General features: G+C 43.8%; 1 long non-coding RNA gene across 2 annotated transcripts in view; it reads right to left on the bottom strand.

Moving 5' to 3' along the window:
* Positions 1 to 1277: 1277 nt before the first annotated feature.
* Positions 1278 to 22353, bottom strand: part of LOC125612712 — a 47627-nt gene continuing 26551 nt past the window's right edge. For both annotated transcript variants that reach the window (XR_007343182.1, XR_007343183.1), the window contains 2 exons: positions 7539 to 7629; positions 1278 to 5377 (listed from right to left, as the gene is read on the bottom strand). This is a non-coding gene — a long non-coding RNA (uncharacterized LOC125612712). The remainder of the gene's footprint in view (positions 5378 to 7538; positions 7630 to 22353) is intronic.

The following is a 22353-nucleotide window of genomic DNA, read 5'->3' as shown; positions in this document are numbered from 1 at the left end:
CTGCCCCGCCCAGGCCCCAGCCCAGACTTTAACAGGTCCTCTGTTCTCAAAACTCTGCACCGTTCCTGTTAGGTGTCTTAGGAAAACCTTAGCACCTGACATCTCTTTCAGAACTAAAAACTCTCAAATCCGAGCCAAAGGGAAGGCCTGGTGCAACTTTGCACCTGTAACACATGAGTCACTTGATTAAAAAAAATGCTCAAAAATCAAGTTCTTGATTCTCTCTGTGTGGGCAGGAAAGTGGGGCCATGTGGAGGTGAGAAATCCCTTCAGCTGTGCTGGTCTGCAAATCCTTACCAAGGGCTAAATTTCTGGGGCTGCCCACACTTTGGAAAATGACTTTTCTCCCATCAGGGCTTCATTTGCTGGTCAGGGAAGACAGAGCGAGGAAGAAGTGTTGGGCCAGTTCACAGCCACCTCCAGGGCACGTGTGGCTGGCTCCCCAACCTTTGTTCGGGAGCTGGGGAGAGGAGTGGGGGCCTCAAGGGGAAGGGCTGAGGGAGACTCCATGAGCACCTCTTGTGCGAATCCTCTAAGGATGTGGAATTCTATAAGGTTCCAATCGCATGCCAAGGATCCCCAGGAGGAAAGTGCCCTTCATAAAAGCAGCTGGCCCTGCACAGGTCTGTGGGGCCTCTACACAGCACTGCCAATCCAGGAAAGGCCACGCTGCCCCAACTGTCCACACTCCCGGCGGTCCCAGTGTCGCCATCCCGAGGAGGCTGACCTGGGCTTAGGATGCTCTCTAAGTCTGAGAGGAAAAGACAAGGGCAGCCCTGGGCCACATCTTGCTAACTCTGTTTTTTCTTCTCTAAAATGGGGGCAGTTGCTTATTCCCTTAAGGGATGGTGAGGATGCACTGAGATCATCCTCCTGGGGCAGGTGCCTAGCACACCAGGAAATGCACGAGGCCCAGCCTCTGGCTGCCCTCCTGAGTCAGAGGCCTGTTAGTTCCCAATGACGGTTACTGGGAATCTCTTGAGGAATTCTTTTTCCTGCTTTTTGTTTGTTCCAGGTATTTCTGGGAAAGAGGTGGAGGACATGCAAAGAGAAAAGAACTTCTCCTTATGGCATCAGGCCTCGGGGACGGGAGCTTGGGAGGACAGGCTGGGATGGCCACTGGCCATGCTCTTGCCTGGGGTAGGACAGTGTGGATGTGGGAGGCCAGGGCAGCACAGATGGTGGGAGGATGGAAGGCCACCCCCAACTGCCCCCTCATGTCCTTTAGCCCAACTTACCTTCAAGTTTGTTATGAGCAAGAGATCTTGGGCTGCATATTAATAAAACAATGGAATTTTTATTTCTTTTTCTCATAAATTACATAATTCAAACCTTAAAACACCTTTAATGAACAGTGACTGGGCATGTGACACTTAATAAAAGTGGGCTCAGTTCAGTTTCTGCTTGACAGGCTACAGCCGAGAATGTGCCTTACGAGTAAATGATTAAGAGGCGGAGATCTTTCCTGGGCTCCACCATTAAACACTTCAAAGGTTTCCAAAGTCAGATAAAATGAAAAGCAAATGTGTTTCACTGCCTCTCAAATGCCTCAAATGTTTTAGCAGGTGCAAGCAATGAAACCTTCCATGGTGACAGCATTTTAGGGTCTGCAAAGTGCACCCGACTGGATTCTGGGAATTCTGGACCGGCTTCATAAAAATTCATGATTGCCAGTGAGGAGAGATGGCCATCTTCAGAGATATCTGCATATGTGGCTCAGAAAGAAAGGGGTCCTCTGGGTCATGGGTCAGCTAAATCTCTCTGTCCTGGGACAGTCCCCAGCATGGAATGCTGAAGGACCCCCAACTGGAATAGCCAATCTTGCTGGTAAACAGGGGTTAAGCCTTTGGGCTGCCTAGACTTACTGAAGACCCATGAATGTTCAAACCATACCCAAGTCCTCTTTTGAGGGGCCTTGGTACATTTTTATGTGACCAAGGAACACCTCATAGACTTGAGAGCCAGAAAACTTGGCACACATAGGTGGCACGATTTGGGGCAAATTATTAAACCTCTTTCTGCAACCGTTTCATCCATAAGATGGGGATAATTGTAGTACCTGTGAGGATTCAATGGGTTAACAGCGTAGAAGCATTTCGATCCCCCCGCAGAACTCAGTACATGTTCGCGATTCTTCCTTTTGTCCCATCAGGAAATGAGTATGAAGAGCTAGCATTCGGCAGCTTGGCTATTTGAGCTTTTCATTTAAAATCTGCTATAATTTAGCTTTATAAGTATAGTAATCTCTCACATAGACATATAATATTTTATAGTTTACAAGGGACGTTCTGAGACATTACCTCATTCCACCCTTTCAAGAGTGGAGCTGGTAAGGCAGGGATGGTCATCCATAGACCCAGAAGCTGGCGCCTTGCACTGGCAGACCCGTCCCTTGCACCCTGGGGCCCTGAGGGCACTCATCTGTGAAATGGGTACAGATGGCCTCCCTCTGCTTCATAGCACAAGCCACACTTCAGGTCTCGCACCAACCGGTGCTGAGCTCTCAGAGCTCACCAGCCCGTTCCCAGCCCAAGGTTTTTTCCTTATGAAGGAACTCGGGGGCTCTTGGCCTATTAACTTGGTGATCTTGCAAGGATTTGTTTATGAGATCTCAGTTGTTTTTTTTTTTTTAATTCCTCCCCTTTCCTAATGAGGAGGGTAATGAAAGAGCATTCCAAGAGTCACTGAAGGAGAACCCCTTCGTTCTTTCCTCAGGGAACAGTAGAGCAATGATTGTTATCAGAGAACATTCTCCTGACTTCCAGGCAACAGGATGACTCACTGCTGTACCTGAGACTCTGCACACCTCCAGAAAAATTGGCACACATAGGTGGCACGATTTGGGGCAAACTATTAAACCTTTTTCTGCACCAGTTTCATCCATAAGATGGGGATAATCCTGGGCTCTAGAGTATTCCACACAGGATTGCCTCCCATGGGCCCTTTCCCATGGGGCAGGTCCTCCAACGGTCACTGTGAACCTCCCATCACCAAACTCTCAGCCCCCAACTCTCCACTCAGTGGGCACAGCCAGGCAGAGCCAGACTGACACAGAGATGCCCCCCACCTGGGCTTCGACTTTGGCAGGGCTTTGACCCCAACATCCTTCCTCTCCACACACAACAGAACATGCTGGCCTCTGCTGTCCACAATGTGTACACGTCTCCCGTTTGTACCTTTCCAACCACCACAATGGAGGATACAGACAGTGATGCACTCAATAAAGATGTGCACGAAGGGGTGGCCAGCAGCACGTCTTCGCAGCCTTATGCACAAGAGTGGAAAAGATGAAACCCCTTCAATGTTCGGCCCTAATCAAATGTGGAGCATCTGCATATGGAGTCCTTTCAGTTAAAATGCCAATGGTGTGTTAAGTGACAAATAAGTTTATTGTAATGCTATGTATCTCATAGGGTCCCATACCTGAAGTATTTAATTTAATATAAATACTAAAGGAAATGTCTGCTGAATTTTAAAAGTCCTGTGAGGCTAGACATGCATTTTTAAGTGATGTCTACTGCTCAGCAATAGAATTTTAGATTTTATACTTTTAAAATTTTCTTTCTTTGACCCACCTGTGTTTTCTGATTTCTCTATAAGAAGCTTGGTTGCATTTATTATATTAAAAATGTTCTTTTTTATATAGGTACATTATAATTGTATCTAATAGTGGGATTCATTGTTACATATTTGTGCATGCACATAATATAGCAATATAATTATTTTTAATCAAAACAAACAAGGAGTTTCATAGCTGAGAGTGGCTTTGGAAGGCATCCAGTATAATGGTTTTAGTTTCCAGGTGGGTAAACTGAGACCCAGATAAGTGAGATGTCAACTTGTAGGTTCCAGCTTTGAGGCAGCAGACACACAACCAGAGCTCAGCCCCTAACTCATCCCTATTTTTCCCATGGCATCTGCAATGTCGCTGATATTTTTATAAATATGTCAGGGATCTTTTCCATGGAGCACCTTTTCTCTTGGTGAAACTAAGCATTCTTCACTTGTTTCAAAAGCCTGTGTGCCTCAGACTGCGCCTCTCTCCTCCTTCCCACTATGTAGGAGCACCAGGTGCCGGGTCAGGAAGGGAAGCCATATCTCAGCACACTGGTCCTAATGTGTGTGTCCCCCTCATTCATATGCTGAAATGTCACCCTCAAGGGGATGGTATTTGAAGCTGAGGTCTTTGGAAACAATTACATCTCCTGAGGCTGAAGACTTCATGAATGGGACAAGTGCCCATTTGTCAGAGAACCCTGAGAGCTCCCTTGCCCCTTCCTCCATGTGAGGACACAACAAAAAGGTGCCATCTACAAACCAGAAAGTGGGCCCTTGCCTGACCCAAACCTGCTAACACCCAGATCTTGGACTTCCTAGTTCCTAGAGCAATGAGAAATAAATGTGTGCTATTTGCAGGTACTTGATTGCTGATATTTGTTATAGCAGCCCCATTTGAACTAAGACAATTGTGCACACAGGACAAGCTTTGGACACCAGGCTGTCCTTACCCTGCCACACCCCTAGGCTCATTCTGGTCCAGGGATATGGTTCACGGACAACATTGCCCAATGAATAGATTGAGATTGTATCCACCTGTTCTAAACAAAGTTTTTTGTTTTTTTTTTTCCTAAATCACCCAAGTATTTGTGGGTTTTCCTCCTCATCCATCATGACTCATTCATTTGTTGATGCTGAAACAGCAGGTGGATGTTGTGTTCAATCGTAGTAATTTTTTCATCAAAGAAGAGAGAGAACCTATGTTCCAAGTAGTCACTTTAAGTGACGCCAAATCCCTCTGTGAGGCCACACAGTCTGGGTGGAAAGGAGAGAAGGCCTGCTAGGAGCTAAGCTGGCCCAAGGCTGCCTTAAGATCAGGTGCACTTTGGTGCTGACGTTGTGCACCCCTTTCCAGGAAGTGCTTCTTTGCAGCCGCCCCAACCTTCTCCTATAACCTCACAAGAACCCCAGAGCAGTCAGTCCCCCTGCAGCAGACCTGCCGGGCTCCACTGGAGATGGGGAGGCAGGAGTACACAGAGGGACCAGGGACACTTCTGAGCAAGGAGTCTGCCTCGACGGCACAACGCTGTCCCATACCAGCCTTAGGCAGAATTTGGGTAGTGTAGGACCATTGCTCTGACTCTGACTATAGAAAGGCCAAAGAGACTCTAGGAACTACTTAGGGACAAGGGCAGAAAATGTTCCAACCTCAGAAGCTGCCTGCTTGCACCGTATACATCGCTGGTTTTCTGTTTTCTCTCTTCCATTATCCAGAGTCTCAAGATTTTCACTCCTAGAGTCTACATTCCTCTGCAGTGGACGAATAATGACTTGAAGACACGGACTCCCAGCTAAGCACACAAGGATGTGTGGCACACCACTGTTTGTAGCAGCCAAAATAAAGAGATAAAATGAACACCCTTAGTGGGAGAATGTTCAAATAAATGCGGGTTCACTCCCACTGCGAGTGAGTGAGAATGTCATTATTTGATTGCCTCCCTTTCCCAGACATGTTGGGGCATGAAAAAAAAAAAAAAACCAGCACAGTGGTGCGTATAAAATATGTATATACCTCGGATGTGGTTTATATATTATAATATTATGTATCATAATATATATCATAATACATAAACATAATATATAATTATATTATATATTATATAATATTCTGTGCTTATATCATATATATTATGATTTTATATATATATATATATATATATATATATATATATATATATATATATTACAATACAAGCACAGAATAAGGTACAGAAGGATGCATAGCAGGTTATGAGTTGAAAGTAGGTGGTGCAGGAACAGTAGGGGAAGCAAGTATTTAAAAAGCCTGTGTTTAAAAACAGCATACGTGAGAAACCTTAAATGTGTAAATTATATGTGTGTGGGTGTGTGTAAGTGTCAAAAAAAGAAAAGAGATCAAGGTAGGTTCAGAATCACCGATCTGTAGCCGAGTATAACAAAGCAAGATCATTTGAGAAAAGTTTATAAAGTGGGATTCCATCTCCTTCTGTGTTACTTGAAAATGCACAGCATTCCCAAGGGAGTGCTATGAGGCCTGTGGGACCAAAGGCCCGGCGGGCACTGGATACCCAGGAAAGGGTGGCAATAGTGGAGCAGTTGACTTCATGTGTCTCTGCCTTGTCTCGCTTAATGCTTTTTTCGTATTCCAAAAAGTATCAAATTGACAGTGTTTTAATGCTCCAATGTGCTTATTCTCTGGTGACTTTAAATGAAGCATCAAGTGATTCTCTGTTACTCAAACAGGTGGTCTTCTGAGCCGCCGGCTGTCCTTGGATGTGGGGAAGACTGGAGCTGGGCACTTTCTCAGGATTCCAGACCAGCAGCTGGGACCCGCCTCCGGTGACCTGGGTGAAGGGCTGCAGGTGTCTCCTGTCAGAGGCTAGGTGAGGCCCGGATGTGGTTCCGGTGGAAATGCATTCCTTGCTAAGACCCCAGGAAGGCAATATGCCCAGTGGGGTCCTCTGACAGCCAGACAAGGCCATGGTGGCCATGGTGGCCACCTGGGACCACACTGTGGGCCACCAAGCCTTGGAACTATGCAAGGACCAGACCAAGGCACTGTTTTCTGAAGAGGTAGAATCGGGGTCTGGAGTGAGTGACTTGGTTCACCTCGCAGAGACTGAGTTCCCACCAGTCAGCCTGGCTTGTCCTAATTGTGACCCATGCCAACAAAGCGGGCAAGAAAACTGGCAACGTGAAGGGTGACGTTGATTTTTGTCCCCAGGAAGTTTTACATGGGGGAAAAAAAAAACATGCAGTAGAAATCTTCAGGGAGGGGAGGGGGGATAGTATAGGATAGGAAAGGCAGCAGAACACAACAGACACTAGTATGGCAATATGTAAATCAATGGATGTGTAACTGATGTAATTCTGCAATCTGTATATGGGGTAAAAATGGGAGTTCATAACCCACTTGAATCAAAGTGTGAAATATGATATATCAAGAAATTTGTAATGTTTTGAACAACCAACAATAAAAAATTAAAAAAATTAAAATAAAGAGATTATTATTTTTTAAAAAAAAAGAAAAGAAATCTTCAGACTCGACTCTGACAGAAATGAGAAATGTCAAGGTCAGGACTCAGATGCTGGTAAACTCTTGTCCAGAGAGGAAGTGCCAGGCCCTCACAGGGCTATGTGATGGTCACCCTGGCCCTAGACTAGGCTCATGACCGGGATCTCTGCTCAGGCCCAGGGATTAACAGGACTGACCCTCCACAGTGTTTCCCCAATTGCCTACAATAAACACACAGTCAGAAAAAGAACTTCCTTGAAATATACAAATTTGGTGTTGCTATGTTTGCCTCTGAGAAATGCACTTAGGTAGAAATTTAAGATGGGAAATGAGAGGAGAGGTTTTTCACTATTTTTTGTTTTGTTTTGTGGGATGAGGGCTGGGGGTGTTAAGAGTTGTCAAATCAAATTACATCTCCAGCAAATATTTGCCTAGAATTCAGAAGACAGATTCCTAAGGGTTTTCAGGATGGGGCAGGTTCTACTACCTTAATCAGAAGACCCGGGCTGGGACTGGGGCTATCTCAGTGGTAGAGCACTTGACTAGCATGTGCGAGGCTCTGGATCCAGTTCCCAAGCCTGGTAAAAGAAATCATTGCAGCCATAAATAACCTTTACCTCAAGATGGCCTTCCTCAGATCTAACACCGGTCCCTCCTGCTTTATTAAAACAACAACAACAAACCCACCATCGCCATCTAGAAATAAGCCAGGTCAGGCACACCCCTGAAAGTCCCCTGCAGACCTGCAAGTGGTTAGTCAGGTCTTTATCCATCTCCCCATCTCAGTGCTCCCTTGATTCCCCCCACATAGTGCAAAACACAATACTGCTTGGCAATACTGCCACGTGATTGTCACCTCCCTCTGGCCCCTTTGCAGGATTTCTGCATCATTCTCCAAACAGGGTGTTGAAAACAGGAGTCAAGGATGGACTCAGCCAGTATGGAAATGGCTGAGCAGTTGACTTTGTGCGTCTTGTAAACCCCCTTCCTATGAATTTGGTCCCACATTGCCAGCTGAAAAGAAAAGAGCACGTTGCTCTTGATAAGACCTCTGCCAGATTCTCCAGGTAGCCTGGCATTCGGGAGCTGCCTCAGTGCCCCTCATTAACGAGACCTCACAGCTCATATTCCTGGCACTCTTTGCCTTCTGGGGCTCAGGATGTCCCTTCCCATGAATGCTGCTTGCTGCAGCCATCAGCCACAGATTCTGCTCGCCAGATCGGTGGCCACTGAGCAGGCTGTACATGTAGAGATGCACCCTACTGGCTCAGGAGGGCAGACATACTGATTCACCTGCACTGCCGCTCACCTGCATGGGATGACAGACAGTGACATGAAAACCAGACAGCGTTTCTGTGAATGGGCAGGTGGGCACCACCCTGATACAGAGCAGCCGGCTGCAGAGTGGTGGTGCTGAATGAAGTGTGTTGGCACATTTACACGCACACTGCTTATTGTTGCATTAAAACATAAATCTAAAACACATTTATGGAGTCAATAGACTGAGAGTCTTTTAAACAATTAAGTTTTAAGGTCTTACAGTGTTAACAAATGATTTTTAGAAATTCATTAAGTGCATGGAATGGTTTTCCCATTAACTTCCACTTGGGCTTCCAGTTGGGCTTTTGCTGCCCTGGAGTAGATCCATGAAGGAGAATTCTTACAGCTGTCCAAGTTTGAGCCCCCCACCCCCCACTCTGGGACCTGCCTCTTGCTCCAAGGCTTTGGGCCAGAATATGAGCCTGGAATCAGACTTAGTTGCTTCATGTCTGTGAGAAGGTGGAGTTGGGATATGGGAGTTTAAAAGACTCAGGGAGTGCTTCGGTGCCACCTGAGCCTGTCTCATCTCTCCCAAAGATTCCCTCATGGGCACTAGGAAGATGTCAGGGGAGGTACCCACACTCTCAGTATCCACCTCTGCTAGTTGGGAGCAGGGTTATCCTCAGCCTCCATCCCATCCTTAAATCTCCCAATGACACCTTTTACCCATCTACCCACCCATCCACTCATCCATCCTTCCATCTATCCTTCCTTTTTTCCATCCATTCATCCATTTACCCTGTCTTCTATCCATCCATCTTTCCATTCATCTATCCATCCTTCCTTCCTTCCATCTATTTATCCATCCATCCATTTGTGCATTCACACATCTAATATTTACTGAGTGCCCACTACATGCCAGCTACTTTCCTAGGTACTAAGAAGTTCGGTCCCCATTTCTATCTTTGCTTTTTTCTTTCCCAAGAAAGAAAAAAGACTTCCATATTTATTCTTCTCTGGAAGAAAATTTGGGGAGACAGTCTGCAGGCTTCTCAGAGATGCTGCTGGTGGAGCCTTCATTACCAGATTGTGGCAGCTGCTGTCTGTGAACTGTGTCACTTCTCAGGCTATGTCTGACATCGCCACAGGCAGTGGGCAGTTCTGTGGGTGCTGGCAGAGCCTTACTTCAAGGGCATGCTGAGTGTCTCCATCTTTTCTTCTTAGAACTTTCTTCATAGTCAGGGGATCCCACCTACATGTACAATATGGAATTGCAGAAGAGGGTCCCTGCTGCAGGAGAGGACAGAGCCTGTGGGTTAGGGCTCCAGTGTGCTGTTCTTGAGCGAGGAAATTCTGGAACAGTCTGTAGGCTTCCCCAGGGTTCAGGCAGTAGGGCTCCCATTTCCCTACATCATTATCATGTCATTAGAATTTGTATAGGATATTTCAATGTATATAATACTGTCATAATCAAAGCACACCATAATCTCTGGGGTTGAGCACAGCAAGCATTTCTTTCTAACTCTTATTCCACGTCCATGTGGGTCAAGGGATGTCTATTCCACATCGTCTCCCTCGAAGGTGCAGACCTACAGAGCGTCAGCTGGGCAGCAGAGCCAGGCTGGGGCAGGGGGAGAGAAACAAGGTGAACCGAGTTTGGGGTCTTAAAGCTTTGAACAGAAAGTGACCCACATCACTTCTGGCCACATCCTGTTGACCAATGCAAGTCACATTTCCATGCCCAATGACAACAGAAGGGGAAAGCTTCCCAACCTTGTGCTTGGAAGAAAGAGATGGGACTGCAGGCGAACAGTCCTACAGACCCGCATGCTCTTCTCCCTGGTAGCTGGCTCTGTGTCACGCTATGCTAGAAGCCCCTGGCATTGGAGAAGCTAAGATCTGGTCTCAGGGGCTCCCAGAGCCTGGTTCCTCTGGGCCTTGAGGCTTTATTCTGGCTGTTGCTGCTGCACTGGCCTAGACCGCTCTTCTTCCCCCTCATGGTCCTGATTCTCTCTCACCCTGCTCATCTCTGTCAAAACTTGCATCCTCAGACAGCTGCAGTGGCCTCCCGTCCTGACTGTTCAAACACAGCTCTCCTTTCTTATTCTTCTACACTCTCCATTTTTTTCCATCACAGGACTAACCTCATTTGTAATTAGACATTTATTGTGCCAGGTTCCATTGGTTCCATTGGCCCCCACTAGGCTACAAACTTCATAAAAGCTGAGGCTGTGTCTAATTCCTCATAGCTATATCCGTCCCACCTCTCACAGGCTCGCACACATAGTAGATGCTTAACAAACATTCATCTAAAGAATTAACTTATCAGGGAGATAAGGAATACTAGAATAAGCATATATAAGATTATATAGTCATCCCCATATATTTATATTGGGCTTTTGCTTCACACTATACAAAGGTATATATAAAAACTAAAGATCTTCCATGTAAGTGGTTAACCATTGTGCTTTCCCATTCCTCCTAAATCACCCTCAACATCCATTGAAGACAGGGGTTTTTATCCTCCTCCTTCTTCTAGAGATGAGGAGTCTCAGAGAGGGGCAGTGACCTTCTTAAGGTCACCTAGACAGTACTATGATTAAGAGCCTAAGCTTTTCCCTCCACATAACCCTTCCAAACACAGGCTCTCAGCATATGCTCAGAACCTGGCTGGCTGATTAAATGTGGCCACCATTGAGTTGGCATCAAGAGATAATTCAGAACACAAGGAATATTGCCGAGGAATGGAGTTCATGATCTTTTTTCACAGACTGCTTCTTTTATGGGGGAAAAAAAAGGTATAGTTGGAAAAGGGTACGGAGAGTCTTCAGGAAGGGAAGCCCCCAAGTGACTTAAGTCCTGTGGCTTTGAGGATCCACATAACAACACACAGGAAGGGGCCGAAGCCACACTGTCCTGCTGGTCCATTTCCTGATTTCCCTTTTGTCATCCTTGTCACAGTGTATTGGGAATCTTCTAAAGCACCATGTGTGCATTCACTTAACGCTGTCATAACCCTGGCATACTCTGTCGGTGGCCAGCAACAGAAATTCAACTCAACCTGGCTTACGGGGAGAAGAAATGGCTCTTGTCATTGAAAACCAGAGTGAGCTGGACCCAGCTCCTGAGCCTCAGCTCTGCTCTACCTGTGAGAGGAAGGCCATCTCCATGCGCCCAGGCTCACGCCCTTCCAGGATCCAGTTTAGGAAAACGGGGTGCTTCTTTCTAGATTGCTTTGGCTAGAGCTCTGGCATTTTACTAACCTGTTCTTATGAGGCTCACTTTTGAACAGACAAGTGTGATGCTCTGATTGGTCAGACCTGCGTCACATGCTCACCCCTGGAACATGCGTGGTTGACATCAATTCTCACCAAATCCTGTGTAAGAGCCAGGAAGTGATGCCCTGTGAGGGCAACCAGAGGCCACGACCCCAGAATGGCAACCGGCTGCTCCAAGACAAAGTGATTGTTCGGCGTGGAGAGCTGTTGTTATTATCTCGCTTTTGAAAATGAGACAATTGAGGTCCAGAGAGATTAAGCAACTTTCCCCAAATCACACAGAGAGCTGGGGAGCAATTTCCTGCACTACTTAACCATTGTGTTCCAAATAACACCACAAAGCTTGGGTCACCTGCTGCTGTGTCCTGAAAAGTCATCATCTCCCTTCGCATCCTTGGGAGACTGGGTTCCAAGAAGGATGTTTGTAACTAAGTGGGCTTTAGTCTGAATGACCACGCCATCTGCCTTGTGGACTAAATAAAGCTCCACGTCCTTCTCCATGAATAGAGCTCAGAGTCATCCCCTCCCTCTTTATTCCTTTTACTCTTACTGGGTTGGAATTGAAACATTATTGTAGTAACTATTAGTTTCAAGGAAAAATTGTAATTGCTTCTAGATCCACTCACTGGTTTCAAGAGCACTTTAACCTTTAACTTTCTCAGTACAAAGGGTGCTTGCTGCACAGCGAATCTAACAAGACCATCATTTATCGCTGGCAGAGTTCATTAGTCAATCGTAACAGTTTAATTATTAGCATTTTAATGCATGAGCATTTAACTAGACAGAACAACAAGCTCTGGCGTACAGAACAAGACTTCTTAAATGGAGCTGAATTAACCCACACAATTGTTTGTATTGTGGTGTGTTATTAAAATGAGATGATTAAAATGCAAGAAGCAAACGGATTCATATATTTAGCCAACAAACCAACATTTGGCTTTTCTTTTTAAAGCTTGAATTTTGATTTAAAAATCTATCTTCTTTTTCCTGCTACAAATTATGAGTTAAAATGATATAACGAGGATCCACTTTGATCCACTGATTATGAAAGGCAGATTTACTAAGAAAAAGGGGCAACCCAAAGAAGAAAGCCGGCAAGAGCCCACTGGGAAATCCTGCTATTTCAGGCTCCATGACCCTCAATTTGTCCTGCACAGATTATTGGGGGGAATTTCTTTAAAATGCCCCATCCAGGCTGCACTTTCAGAGAATCAGATATTCTGAAGGTCCAGAGCGGTGCCTAGAGGCCATTCTTACATGCAGTGAGGGTCTGGAGCCCCTGCCCTACCTCACATGACCACATGAATCTCTTCATTACTTTTGTCCAGTAAGACTATGGCTTGCTGATGCTGATAGCAGCCCAATATATGATAGCCAAAAAAAAGAAAAAAAAAAGATTTATTAAAACCCAACTATCTATAGAGAAATAAAATACAGTGAAATGTCATTTGGCTTAAAAAAAGATTGAAATTCCAATACATGCCACAACATGGAAGAAGCTTGAAGACATGACACCATTTGAGAGAAGATACATACAAAAGTACACTTATTGCATGATTCATAAGAAAAGTACCTAGAATTGCCAAATTCACAGAGACAGAAAGTACACTGGAAGCTAGAGGGGCCTGGGGAGAGGAAATGTAGTTCTTTAAGAAACATGAAGTTGCTGTTTGGGATGATTAAAAAGTTCTGGAAGTGAATAGTGGTTACATTGTATTGGAAATGTACTTAATACCACTAAATCATACGCTAAAAAATGGGGGGAAAAAGTAAATTTTGTTATACATAATTTTATCATAATGAAACAATGAAGAAAAAAGACTAAATCTTGCCATATTAACTTCATAGAATCAGTGTTCACATCAAATGAGAGTGTAGATAGAAGTCTTTTGTAAGCTTGAAATGATGTACACATTTAAGGAGGTAGTGATATTCTTTAATTATTTGTTTTAATCATATTGTTTTAATAAGAGGCTACAATATAAACAGCTGAGAAGGTTAATTAATAATGTCAAATCTAAATGCGTATAATTAATGTCACTCAGCAAAGGCCTTCACTAGACTCAAAACATATTTTCCCTCTGGGGTAATCTTGGCCTGATTTTTCTAAACAGTTTCTCCTTTGACTGGGAGGCAGGAAGTATTAGAGGGGATGGCGAGAGATGGAAAGTCCTGTAGTTTTCATTTGGGGCTGCATAGTCACAGTATGTCTCACATGTTGTTGTGGTACCCACATCTTGGGTAGAGTGGGAGGTTTCCATGTCTTGGAATGACCTTTCCTAGGAGAGACAGGGGAATGGACAAAATGGATCGGCAGTCATCACAAGAGCCAGCACTGATGGAATCGTTCCTAAATTCCAGGCTCCTGATGGCTACAATGATCTCAAGTAGTTGGAAGAAGTAGGAGAGCCCTCAGGTCATGGCCAAGCAAAACCAAATGGAGTCCCAAAGAATCTCCTATTAGTTCTCCCTATAGAGGTTTCGTGGGTTGGTGGGGATTCGGGCCCAGCTCCTGAACTAAAAAGATGAGCCACTTGTTCTCAGTGAACAGAGTCCCCCCCTCCCCCTTATTCCTCTCTGTCTTCTCCCATCATCCTTTTTGGATCCTTTAACTTCCTTCCTTCCTAACCCTGCAATGCTACAAAAGGAAGAGGAAGAAGTGAAGAAGCCCCCTGACATTTGGCCTCTGGGTTTTGGGAAGGTAAAATCTGGAAATATTAGTTCTTGGTCCTTTTTGTGCTGAGCTTCAAGTTCTGAGCTGTGTGCACGCAGTCACCTCTTTAGCACTCAGACCACCAGGCTACCAGGAGTGAGACTTGGTGTGCAGGAAATAGGAAGTCCCTGCTCTATTTATTTTTATTAATTTAAATGGTGTTTTGTTGCCTTCTTTCCTAGAATTTAATGCAACTTCCCAACTGGATACATGATAGCAAGATAAAATGATTTCATTAAGACAGTGAGATGGGTAAGAGCAGGGATAAAGGCAATATCGATGGCATGCCTATGGGATAGAGAAAGGGGGTGGGGTATCTGCAAAATGCAGATCAACAAGAAGAGGATCCATCTCTTATGCTCTTGCTCTTTCATTCAGAGGGTCCCAGAGCCTGGGCACGGCTGCTCGGCACAGAGTGGGTCTGTGTGCCACCAGAGGGACTCCTCTGTTCTGCTTTTTGCTGGGTAACGTGGGAATGTCCGATGGAACTTGAAGACAAAGACTAGTCACATCTGAGCCTAGACTTCAACTGCTTACAGCATTTCCTGGGGAATGCCACCAACCAGAAATGGAAACCATGTGGTCAGTTAAGTTAATGAAACCCCTTCTACTAGAGGTGGGAAATTCATGGGGAGGGTCCCCCAACTATGTCAGCTCCTTGCCAGACAATCTGAGATGAGCATCTGGAGGGATCTTTCAGAAAAAACTTGCTGTCCTTCCATGTACAGAGGAAGTTAAAGCAGAGCCCAGAGGGAAGCCAGAATGTAATATAAATGTAGCAGAGACTTCTACGTTTGTAAAGGTGGCTCTTGGATTCAGATCTGACCTTTTCAACAACTGACGCAGACAGAGAAATATAATGGTACACAAATTCCAACATCTTTGAATAAAATTGGTCTACATAAAGCTCAGTCAGTCCTGATATTTAAACCAGAAAGAACTCCCCCATGAACCTTCCTGGAAAATTCTAGATGTGATATAAATAATAAGCACCATCTTTAACTAGGTGCAGTAAAAAAATTTCACATGGTTTTGTATTGATATTCCTGCAGGATATGTAGGGATCTGCCTTGATTTAGGAGTAGGTGTTCAGAGTTGTGCTCGTGAACACATTAACAACTAGCTACTGTGTCTATTGTAATTAAATTAAAAATGTATTTCTTACTCTTACTACCCACATGTGGCCAGTGGCCACTGTATTAGACAATGCTGATATAGAAAATGTTCATCAGAATGTTTTATTTGATAGCATTGCTCTAGGGTTTCAAGGATGAGTCACACATCCATCAGACACTCTGCTGTCAGGGTTGGCCCTTAGTGTAACTTTGGGTAATGAGCAGAAATAGCTTGAGTTTCTATATTCGGTCTGGTACCTGTTCTTCCAGTTTTCCAGTTGGGTCTGTGTTTTGACCATCAGATGAGCAGAAAGATCCTCTTGTGACAACTTGGTGGGGACACACTTAGAACACTTGCCTAAAAGGGGAATCATTTCATTTTTCCTTGAGCAAAGGAGAGCTGGCAGCAGGGCCAGGGTCTCCTTAGGATGCAACTTTAGCTCTGGGCTGACAACCCATCTGACAGGCAATAGAGACTCCATACACTCACCATCAGACATGACTACTGCTTTTGGCTGAGAAGTCTCTTAAAACACTGGAAACCAAGGCCCGCCTTAGTTGTAATGATATCTTGGTGGTGGTGCCTAGGTTCTGCCTACTTTTGTGCCACAAGACTTCCTGGAGAGCTCTTTGGGACAAACCAATCACAAATGAACCAATACACAGACAGGATATAGGCATCACCTATGGTCATTTTTAATCCCTCCCCTTTCCTATTTGCCTAAAGAGTGGGAAACACTGCTTTTCCCACTAGTCTTAACCACATCAACAGGCTAGTCTTCAGGGCTGACTGAATTGTGGGATTATGACATCTTCTCCAGGATGCCACAGCTCATTTATTACTAAAATTTGGGTTCATGAAGTTGAGTAGTAATTTTTCCACCTATGACTGGAAGTTAACATTCTTCTTCAAAACTGGTATTTGCAAAGGTCAAAATCCACATTTCCTCCCTTCCACAATTCCATCAATTCTCCCTGGGCTGCATTAATGGAGAAGCAGCTGGTACAGATCTTCCCTCCATGTTGTGGAATGTGTCTTCACCCCCCCTCCCGAACACATGCAAGACCCCCAACCCCATCACAGGCCTGGATTCTGGCACTTCCTGCAGAGACAGGAAGTTCCGGTTCAAGAAGCTAGACATGTTTCTCTGGCCTAGATGGGGCTTAAAGAAACACAAAAAAAGTGATAATACCTCATTGCTGAAAGCTAATTTTTCTTATATATGAATTCTAACCATAATTTAGAACCATCTGTCTAGAAAACAGTGGACGAAAGTCATCCTCAGTCCCATCATGCTCATACAATATTTCCAATATGATCTTTCATGTAATATGTGAAAACAAGATTTTCAGTGTGAAAAATATCCCTGCTTTACAGGAAATGCCCAAGAATCAAGTATGCTGCCTTCCCAAGATTTGTCAGGATCACACAATCTGTTTTCCAAAACAGAGGTATTATGGGTGTTGAGGCTGTCGGGCCAGTCCACGGCCTCCTATTTAACCCATAACATGGCCAAGCCATGTGACTAACTCAGTCACCAGTCTATCCCACATGCTCACTCTGCATTTCACACATGCCACACACACACCAACATCTCCTCCTGCTAAGCACAACTTCTGGAACAGGAGTCCATACCCTCTCAGCACACTGGACACTAGGGGAGAAAGATGCCTGTCAAGATGTCAGGGTCCCAGGACTCCTTGTGACTGGAGAGGACCTCGAGCTTGGCCACTGTTAAACAGTGTGCATTTGTCACCTTCAGAGTCTTTGACCACTAATGATGGGAGAGGATTTCAAATCATACTCCAGATCTTAGCCGGTATTTTCAATGTCAAGACAGCATCCCATACCATGAATTGCCTGCCATAGCGTGTGTACATGTGATGTACATATACATTAATTACATATACATCAAAATGTAAGAAGGACAAACACTACAGCATTGTTCAACAACTATACCAGCTGGTGAGAGCCTCTTCACAAGGGGACTCCCCTTGCTTCATCCTCTTTGCTGTTTGCTTTTGGATTTCAGCTTAAAGCCACCTTCCTTGGGGAGCCTTCACAGGACACTCCCTGTAGCACCCACCAAGACTGTGCTGAAGTCCTCTGTTGTCGGACCTTCTTCTCCTTCTCAGTATTTGCCACCCCTGTGGTCACCTGTTCAGCCTCCTCTGTTAGAGTCTAAGAACCCTAGCACTGGGGATGGTTTCTAGAGGGCTCGCCATTCTATCCTCAGCACCTGGAAGCATGACTAGCAAAGAGTATGGACTCAATAAAGATGCACCAAATAAACAAAACTCACCTTAGTTCCCATTTCTGTGCATCTCAATACAGATGTGCAGATGGAGGAAAGAAGCCAGAGAAAGAAAAGCTGACAAGAGAGGACCACTCTGACCAACAGGGAAGAGCTTCCAGAGAAACCCGCGCTGCAAGAAGCCAAACAGACTTTGCGAAACAGTCTGATTTGTGTCCTCAGCACTGTGTCAAGAACAGATGATAATTTGAAAAGGACATCTGAGACCAGGAAATTCTATAAAATGATGAGAAGCACAGTTGCTGACTTGAAAGGAAAAATTAGCAGCTAGAATACTTTTGAATTTTTAAATATATTTATTATTTTTATCTGGTGCTGAGGATCGAACCCAGTGCCTCACATGTGCGAGGCAAGTGCTGTACCACTGAGCTACAACCCCAGCCCCTACTTTTCAATTTAAAAAATCAGTGCAATTCAAAATAAAGGCAAGACCTTTTCCCAGAACAAAGAGATGAATATTTTAAAAGGGAAGAATTATTTTTAATTATTCAAAAATTCAATTTTCATTTATTAGGAATGTCAGTGGACATAGCCAAAATGATGGGAGACACAACAATCCAAGGAGCAATAGAAGAAAACTATGAAACTAAAAAAAAAACTAAAAAGTCTTTAGATTGAAATGGTCCCCTTAAGATCAAGCACTATTAATTAAAATAGCTAATATGCAATTCTGGTAATTATTTTTTAGTTTTTGGTGACTGAAAAATCCTATAATCCTATCCAAGAAAGGAAAACTTGTTTTGCCTTAGGATTCCCTCCCCGCCCCAAGAAATACACAGCAAAAACATAAGATGATACTGACAATTGAAGTTTTTATATAATTTTTTTCCCTTGGGAAAAAAAACGTAAGAAAATACACTAAACTTACAATATACAAATGATAAGTATATAGTTCAATGCTTTTTCAAAAAGACATCCCCCATATACTCAGTATCTACTTAACATGACCATCAGCCTAGGCCGCCCTCATCCCCCTACAGCCACTACATGCCACAGGGTAACTCTATGCTGACCTTAATACCATCAGCTAGTTTAGCCTGTTTTTGAATTCTGCTTACATGGACTCATACAGTGTATGGTTTTTTGTGCTTTGCTTCTTCTTTTTTTTTTTTTTTGATCATTATGCTTTGCATATAGTGTGATACACTCATTCTCCTTGTTACATGGTATTCCATGGTATGACTGTACTACAGTCTATCCATTCCACTGCTGACGAGCTTCATTAATAGACCCGTACTTCACATTATACGATAATCATTATATATTTCTTTAGTGTGTGTTGTATACATTTCTGCTGTGTCTATAGCTAAATGTGGAATCGCTTTGTCATTGATGGACATGTGCTTAAATTTAATAATATTGACAGTTTTCTCAAGTGATCCTACTAATTTACATTTCTGTCAGCAGTATATTAGTGTTCTAGTTGCTTCAGTTCCTTCCAACATTGAGTATATCTGTCTTTAATTTCAGTCATTCGGGAAAGTGTGTGGTTATATCACATTGTGGTTTTACTATGTATTTCCCTGATGACTAATGAGGTTTAGAACTTATTATGTGCTTATTGGCCATTTGAATGTCCTCTGTTTCAGTATCTGTTCAACTCTTTTACCCTTAATACTCCTTTGTATAAATTACTATAGTTTCATGAATCTTGATTTCTGATAATATATAAGTCCTTCATTTGTATATTTCACCTTCAAGTTGGCCCTTGAACTTCCATATAAATTTTAGAATCAGCTTGTTGACCACAAAAAATAGCTTGCTAAATGGGCACTGTGATGCATACCTGTAATCCCGTGACTCAGGAGGCTGAGACAGGAGGATCACAAATTCAAGGCCAGCATCAGCAATTTAGCAAGGCCCTAAACAACTTAGTGAACTCTGTCTCAAAATGAAAGGGCTGAAGATGTAGCTCAGTGGTAAAATGGCCCTGGGTTCAATCCCTAGTACCAAAAAAGAAAAAGAAAACTTGCTATGGATGACTTTGGAAGAGTTGACATCTTTACCATATAGAATCTTCCATGAACATAGTATATTCTTCCATGTAATTCTATTTTCTTTGATTTCTTTCAATAACGTGTTGTAGTTTTCAAAGTACAGATCCAGCGTAGCATTTGTTAACTTCATTCCTGGGGTATGGTATATTTTTAATGTAAAAGTAGTATAAGAATAGACAAGTAGACCAATGGAGGGAAGTCCTAGGCTATTCTAGGCTGTTAGAAATAATTTAGATCTTAATCTGGGGGTTGCTTACACAGATGTATGCAATTGTCAGAACTAATTGACCTCTACTCTTAGTGTACCTTGTTCACTTTATGTATATTTTACCACAACTAACCAGTATTAAAAAGAAAAATATGTCAAAGACATGGACGGATAATTCAAATAGTAGAAACGCATTAATAAAAATGAAAAATTTAACAACAAGTTAGAACTTTTTTGGTCAAATTAGCAGTTTTCCTCCTCTGATGCTCTCACTTTCTTGACCCAAACAAGCTCAGTCCAGGTACCTATACCCATCCTCCAGCACCTTTCAAGTTCCTCATGTGACTTGACAGCACCAATTGGGGTGGCATTATTCTTTTCATACTTTACAGGAAAAGAAACTCTGCCCAGAGAAGACAGCCCCATACTTAAGGAGGCCCAGGGAGACAAAGGGAAGAAGGAATTTGAACCCAGGTCAGCCTCCTTCCTAGGCCCACGCCCCAAGCCCATGTACGTGAGTACTTTTATTATCATATCACAACCAAGACCACCAAAATGTTGCTATAAACTCTTAAGCCTCAGTGCAGCAGGCCTCCTTCAAGATAAATACAATCTACTTGGAATGCACCAACTTTATTGAAAAATATTATAGAAATCAAAGCATTTTGCACTACTTTATTCATTATTTTTATGGTACTCCAGGATTTTTGTGGGATTTGTTTTTCATTTCACTTCTGTAAGCCTGCCAATGCTTTAAAGGAATATTTCAATTGGAGGGGGAACAAAAACCAGTTTTCCTAGCAAAAACTCAACAATGTTTTCCATCCTTCTTTCATTTGTTTTTGGGAAATTCTTCCCTACTACTCCCCCATCCATCCCTCCTCCCCAACTCCCATAAAGTGCAAATTTAATACTCAAGCTACTGTTTAAATGGCCCCTAATGTTCAAAAGAAATTAAATTTGCGGTTGCGAAGTTGTGAGACAGTGATTATGTGACCCTCCTGAGAAGTCACAAATCATCCTGATACAAAGGCAACCAAAGCCCAAATGCTGCAGACCCCAGGCAGTCTGTGTCACCTTGCGAGATGATGAACAGTCCCAGGGAATGGCAGAGAACGGGAATTTCAATGGCTTCCATTACTGCCTGCCCTGGAGAAGTTTGCAGTCCAGATTTGGTTGCAGAGAGGTAGGTTCAGAAAGTGAATTTCATTCTGCTGAGCCCAGCAACCCTACCATGCTGTGGCTGAAGTGTAGGGATGTTCTGTGGTGGCCTGGGGAGGGCAGGAGAAGGGTTGCAGATGCTCCACCCACAACCTGCACACCTCTAACCTCAGTAGATCTACATTGGTCTGTTTCATATTCTTGGATTCCCTGCCAGTTTTATTTAGGATAAAAGTCAAGGTGGCTCCAAAAAAAGTTTGGGGAAAAAAAAAAGCCTGTTTTAATACAACTGAGACAGAGAGCACTCAGAGACAGCTTCATTCTCATCAGAATACTAAAAGAGTGGATGCATTTTCAAACTAAAAGAGTCCAGAACCATCCTCCTTGTCTAAAATCCTGCTTTAACAGCTGAGGAAATTCTACACCAGACCAAGGAAGAACCATGCTCAGTGTCACGGAGCTGTTCCCAGCGAGCGCCACTGCAAAAATCAGCAAGACTCAGCCAGCGGGTCTACTACACCAACTTCCCTGCACAGATTGGCTCATTCCCTCCATTTGCACATTCAAGTGTGAATTCACCCACCAGCTGCTTCCACTGACATCAGACATGAAACTGTGGGTTTCGTAAGTTGAGAAACTGAAAAGTCTCGGTTGTTTTCCTTTTCTTATTTTTCAGGATTACTTCTGTCATACTAAACTTTGTCATCTGTATAACAGGTATTTGCCCCCCCCCCAAAAAAAAGGAGGTGGAGGAGCAAGAGAAAGAGGAAGAGGAGGGGTGGGGGAGAGAAGAAGAAAAAGAGGAGGAGCAGGAGGATGGGGAGGAAGAGGAGAACTAGAAGAAGAGGAGAAGGAGAGAAGGAACCATTCCACAGAAAGAACAACAGGAAGGATAAGAATGAAAAAGACTTGAAGTTTGATTGGCACCAGCTCATGACACAGCTCCACTATTGATTCCATGCCTGCTCCATGTCATCTTCTTCCTATGCTAACACCCCATCTCAGTTAATCCTTACTATAACCTTTTCCCTGGTCACAGAGGAGGAAAAGCCAAGATTCCCCAGGTACAGGAGGTGACCATAGTTACAGATGGAAATTCATGCAAATGGCAAATCCCCTTCGGTGATTCCAGCATGTCCAAGGCTCCCCAGCTCCCTAAATCTTACCCATCAAGCCCCTGACTTGGGTACCTCAGTCTCATGACTAGAGAGGCCAGTAGTCAATAAACCAGAAAGAACAAACAGCAAAGGAAAGC

The sequence above is a fragment of the Marmota marmota genome, unplaced genomic scaffold, assembly GCF_001458135.2.
Source record: "Marmota marmota marmota unplaced genomic scaffold, marMar, whole genome shotgun sequence".
NCBI classification, from domain to species: domain Eukaryota; kingdom Metazoa; phylum Chordata; class Mammalia; order Rodentia; family Sciuridae; genus Marmota; species Marmota marmota.
This window is presented reverse-complemented; position numbering and strand designations above follow the sequence as displayed.